This window comes from Vicia villosa, unplaced genomic scaffold, assembly GCF_029867415.1.
Source record: "Vicia villosa cultivar HV-30 ecotype Madison, WI unplaced genomic scaffold, Vvil1.0 ctg.003387F_1_1, whole genome shotgun sequence".
In the NCBI taxonomy this organism is placed as follows: domain Eukaryota; kingdom Viridiplantae; phylum Streptophyta; class Magnoliopsida; order Fabales; family Fabaceae; genus Vicia; species Vicia villosa.
This window is the reverse complement of record NW_026706193.1, coordinates 51,137-57,439: the sequence shown is the minus strand read 5'-3', so window position 1 is coordinate 57,439 and position 6,303 is coordinate 51,137.

Genomic DNA, 6,303 nt, shown 5'->3' with positions numbered 1-6,303 from the left:
TTCTTGAACTTCATCAGATCTTCTGGAAAACTCACTGTAAGCAGTATGTCATCAACATAGAGACACAACAAAATCACATTACTTCCAGAATGTTGCACATAGATTCCATATTCCATCTCACACTTCTGAAACCCTTGCTTCTTGAAAAATGAATCAATTTTCAAATTCCAAGCTCTGGGCGCTTGCTTCAATCCATACAGAGCTTTGTGTAATTTGTACACCATCCCTTCCTGATTCTTTTTCACAAATCCAGGTGGTTGTGACACGTATACCTCCTCTTGTAATGATATTTCGTGTAGAATCCGAATCTTCGAGAATCACCTGATTTGGAGTTACTGAAGGATAGAAAAACACTTAGAAAGGGGGGGGGGGGTTTGAATAAGTGTAGCTTTAAAAACTTGACAGATAAAAATAAATTGCACAGTTATTTTTATCCTGGTTCGTTGTTAACTAAACTACTCCAGTCCACCCCCGCAGAGATGATTTACCTCAACTGAGGATTTAATCCACTAATCGCACGGATTACAATGGTTCTCCACTTAGTCAGCAACTAAGTCTTCCAGAGTCTTCTGATCACACACTGATCACTCCAGGAACAACTGCTTAGATACCCTCTAAGACTTTCTAGAGTATTCTGATCCACACGATCACTCTAGTTACAACCTGCTTAGATACCCTCTAAGACTTCCTAGAGTATTCTGATCCACACGATCACTCTAGTTCCTTACAACTTAATGTAATCAATTCTAAGAGTATTACAATTGCTTCTTAAAAGCTATAATCACAAACTGTGATATTTCTCTTAACGTTTAAGCTTAATCTCACTAATATATTACAACAGCAATGTAGTGAGCTTTGATGAAGATGAAGATTCTGAGCTTTGAATAGAACAGAGTTTCAGCAAGTTAATATGAGTTGTTTTGTTCAGAATCGTTAACCATGCTTCTCATCAGAACTTCATATTTATAGGCGTTGGAGAAGATGACCGTTGAGTGCATTTAATGCTTTGCGTGTTCCGTACAGCATCGCATTTAATGTTATACGCTTTTGTCAACTACCTCGAGCCTTGTTCACGCTGTGTCTACTGACGTTGCCTTTAATAGCTTTTAACGTTCCTTTTGTCAGTCAGCGTAGCTTGCCACTTGTACTTCCTTCTGATCTGATGTTTGTGAATACAACGTTTGAATATCATCAGAGTCAAACAGCTTGGTGCAAAGCATCTTCTGATCTTCTGACCTTGAAGTGCTTCTGTGCGTGATACCATCAGAACTTCAGTGCTTCTGATCTCATGTTCTTCTGATGCTTCCATAGACCCATGTTCTGATTCTGCTTCGACCATCTTTTGATGTCTTGCCAGACCATGTTCTGATGTTGCATGCTGAACCCTTTGAGACAAAGCTTCTGAGCGCTGAATTATGCATACTCTTTATATATTTCCTGAAAAGGAAATTGCATTGGATTAGAGTACCATATTATCTTAAGCAAAATTCATATTATTGTTATCATCAAAACTAAGATAATTGATCAGAACAAATCTTGTTCTAACAATCTCCCCCTTTTTGATGATGACAAAAACATATATAAATGATATGAATTTGCGATCAGAAAGAGCAGACGGCAAAAGACAAATTACACAGCTATAGCATAAGCATATGAATATGTCTCCCCCTGAGATTAACAATCTCCCCCTGAGATAAATAATCTCCTCCTGAAATAAATACTCGAAGAACTTTAACAAAAGACTTCCCTGATTATTTCGGTAGAGACGATCACATAAGCTTCTGTCTTCAGAGAATTCATAGCTTCTGACTTCTGCTTCCATTGGACAGCTTCAGAACTAGAATTTCTTTAGATCCCTAGAACACTCACAGCTTCTGATTCCTGCTTCCATCTAGGACAGCTTCAGAACTTGAATTTCTTTGATCTTCAGAACATTCACAGCTTCTGATTTCTGCTTCCATTTAGGACAGCTTCAGAACTTGAATTTCTTTGATCTTCAGAACATTCACAGCTTCTGATTTCTGCTTCCATTTAGGACAGCTTCAGAACTTGAGTTTTCTGGATCTTTAGAACATTCACAGCTTCTGATTTCTGCTTCCCTCGGATAGCTTCAGAGCTTTGAATTTCTACCAACATCACTTCATGCTAGATTTGTATCAGAACATTGTTGAATGTACCAGAGCATCATCAGAGCATCTCTACATCCTGAAATGTTACAGAACAAAAACTAAACGACAAAAGTCAGCATGAACGAGTCAGAACATAAAATGTATATTAGAACACATGATATGTATCAGAGCCATATAGGCTAAAATAATGTATCAGAGCAAATAGAATTTTGTCAGAGCAAATAGACAAATATGGATCAAATTCTATTATCAGTGCTTCTGATTCATTCTTCTTTCTGAAGCTTGACAGCACTTAGCTTGCTTCAGTTTCCATGAGCTTATTCTTTTTACAGAATAACACTTCTTATGGTTTTGCTTCTTGTGTTTGCTTTGAAGATTCTCTTCACTTCTTTACACCTGCAAAACACTTAAACCATATAGAACTTGCAGTTCTTGTTAGTAAATGTGTGGGAGCTTTACCCAGCAACTGATAGATTAATCAAATCATTTATCATTTATCTTCTCCCCCTTTTTGTCATAACATCAAAAAGCATAAGAGATTCAGATGCAAAGCAAGAGACAAAAGGAAAGAAACACAAATAACTTTTCATTGATTTCAACAAGAAAGATTACAAAAGAGGAATGCAGGAAAACAGATGCAACAAGGAAAGAAAACTACACAGACCAAAGGACTAAGATCCTAGCCTACGCAAAATCCGCGCCAGAACATCATGAATCCCGTCAGTGCTTGTAGCTTGCCTTGCCATGAAGGAGCGAAACTCAGCATTGGCTGCTTCTTGCGCGTCCAAACGAGAAGCCAGCATAGCTTGATTCTGATGAAGAGCTTCCAAGGTCTCCATCAGAGCTGAGGTTTCACCAGAAGAAGAGGCACCTGAATTTCTGCCAAAAGGGACAGCAATCTCAGCAGGGTGATCTTCTGGGAGATCTTCAGCTTGTGCATCTTCCATTTCCTCATCTGAGTCTGACTCAGAAGTAGCCTTAGCATATTCTGGTTCAGGCAGCTCAGAAGTTCCAACTTCCAACGCTTGAAGAATAGCTGCTAGGTTTGTTGGAGGAGTAGGACCAGCAACTTCAGCAGGATAAACCACTACTGGAAAGACCATGTGAGGTGCTTTTTCAGAAGGGTTCATTCTGAACCAGTTAAACAGCCACTGAAAATCTCCAGTCAGCACAGGAAACCATGGTTTCCACACCACGATGTCTCTGCAGAGATTTTCTTCTTCCAACTCATCTGCAGGTATCTTCTTCTCAAGAACACTTCTGTTCCTGATGAGATGGTGATAGCTGCTTTCACCAACTTCCAACCGAAGACCACGAATACCAGGAGCTTCAGACATGATCCTTCTCTGAGTGTCTGTAGCCCTAACCAGAAAATCCTGACGAAAGGTATCCCAAAGGTTGCTTGTAGCATACTCATCCAGATGGTTAAGGTGAGCAGCACCCAGAATCTCCAACCAGCCATTTACATCAGAATGTAAAAGCTCCAGAAATGATTGAGTGGTAGGGGTTGGAGGGTTGACAGTGAACCTGGAGTCGGGAAAAACAACACTATAGGGATTAGGTGTTCTGGTGGGAAAAGGGTGTGAGAGAGATGAAGAAATATCTGATGGATGGGTTGAAGGAGAGGAGATATCAGATGGTGAAGAAGGTGGTTCCGAGAGGATGAATGAGGAGGAAGAGGTGGTGGAGGTCTGTGAAGAGGGAGGTGATTGAGGGGTACCGTCAAGGGGTTGATACACACGTCTAGAGTAATTTCCAGACATCATAGCTTCAAACGGGTTCACTTTGAGAGGGTCATAGGTGATCCTTACTCTTTTTGGTTTGGTTTCTGGTTCAGCAGTTGCCTTTCTCTTTTGTTTCCGATCATTATCTTGATTCCCAGAGCTTGACGATGGATTCATGATGAAGTTGCAGATATTGGAAACTGCTAGGGTTTATGATATGAATGCAAAGAGAGAGAACGAAAAAGAAACTGAATGCAAAGTGAGAGAAATATAAGAGGGAAAAGAAACGTTTGAAGAATATAAAAAGAAAACTGAAAGAGAGTAAATGATGAAAAGCATTTAATGTTACGTGACGTGAGGAGAAATAATAATGACAAAAGACGTGATTTGCACAGTTACCTAAGTAGACGTCCCCTCAACTGCACGCACGCTTGTCCAGGAATAGTGAACACGTGTTTACCATCTGGATAGCCAGTTACAGCTGTTTTGCTTTTGAAGAGATTCTGAATCAAATAAGAACTTCTCATCTTCTCATTCTGGGCTTGTTTCTGAAGACCCATTTTGTACCTATTATATTGAATCCATCTGGTCTAGGAACAAGATCCCAAACATCATTCCTTGTAAACTGATTCAGTTCTTCTTGCATAGCAATTATCCAGTCTGGATCTTCTAGAGCATGATCAACAGAAGTTGGCTCGATCAAAGATACAAGGCCTAATTGACAGTCTGCATTGTTCTTAAGGAATGCTCTTGTTCTGATTGGATCATCCTTCTTTCCAAGAATGACATCTTCTGAATGACCAGAGATGAGTCTGGATGATCTTCTGACAGATGGTTCTTCAGAAATGCTTAGATTCTCAAGAGAAGCTGATACTTGATCTTCAGATTCTTTGCTTCTGAGAAGCTCTGCTTCTGATGCGTTGCTTCTTGGCTCAACAACTTCTGATATATCAATATCACAATCTGCAAAATTATCAAACTGCTTTGGTTTTTCAGAACCAAGCTTATCATCAAACCTGATATTGATTGATTCTTCCACAATCAATGTTTCAGTATTGTATACTCTGTAGCCTTTTGAGCGTTCAGAATATCCAAGAAGGAAACATTTTTGTGCTTTGGAATCAAACTTACCAAGATGATCTTTAGTGTTCAGAATAAAGCATACACATCCAAAAGGATGGAAATATGAAATGTTGGGCTTTTTATTCTTCCACAATTCATAAGGAGTCTTATTTAGAATAGGTCTGATAGAGATTCTATTCTGAATATAGCATGCAGTGTTTATTGCTTCTGCCCAGAAATGCTTAGCCATATTGGTTTCATTGATCATGGTTCTGGACATTTCTTGAAGAGTCCTATTCTTTCGTTCTACAACTCCATTTTGCTGTGGAGTTCTAGGACAAGAGAAATCATGGGCAATACCATTTTCTTTGAAGAATTCTTCAAAGGATCTGTTCTCAAATTCACCACCATGATCACTTCTGACCTTTATGATTTTACACTCTTTTTCAGATTGAATCTGAATGCAGAAATCAAAGAACACTGAATGAGACACATCCTTGTGTTTCAAGAATTTTACCCACGTCCAGCGGCTATAATCATCTACGATGACTAATCCATATTTCTTCCCTCTGACAGATGCTGTTTTGACTGGGCCAAACAGATCAATGTGCAAGAGTTCTAATGGCCTTGAGGTAGAAACAACATTCTTGGACTTGAATGCAGGTTTGGAGAACTTGCCCTTCTGACATGCTTCACAAAGAGCATCTGATTTGAATTTCAGATTAGGGAGTCCTCTGACAAGATCCAGTTTGTTAATCTGAGAAATCTTTCTCAAACTAGCATGACCTAATCTTCTGTGCCAGACCCACTGCTCTTCAGAAACAGACATAAGACAAGTCACCTTCTGACTCATAAGATCTTGCAGATCTGTCTTATAAATGTTGTTCTTCCTCTTGCCTGTAAATAGGATTGAGCCATCCTTCTGATTTACAGCCTTGCAAGACTTTTGATTAAAGATTATATCATAACCATTGTCACTCAATTGACTGATAGATAAGAGGTTATGTGTTAATCCTTCTACAAGAAGTACATTAGAAATGGAAGGAGAGTTACCAGACTTTATAGTTCCAGAGCCAATTATCTTGCCCTTCTGATCTCCTCCAAACTTGACTTCTCCTCCAGACTTAAGCACCAGGTCTTGGAACATAGACCTTCTTCCTGTCATGTGTCGTGAGCATCCAGAGTCCAGGTACCACGACATGTTGTGCTTTGTCCTTTTTGCAGCCAAGGATATCTGCAATAGGAATAATCTTATCCTTAGGTACCCACATTTTCTTGGGTCCTTTCTTGTTAGATTTTCTCAAGTTCTGATTGAACTTGGGTTTAACATTGTAAGCAATAGGAGGAACAGCATGATAATTTTTAATGTGAGTTTCATGATATTTCCT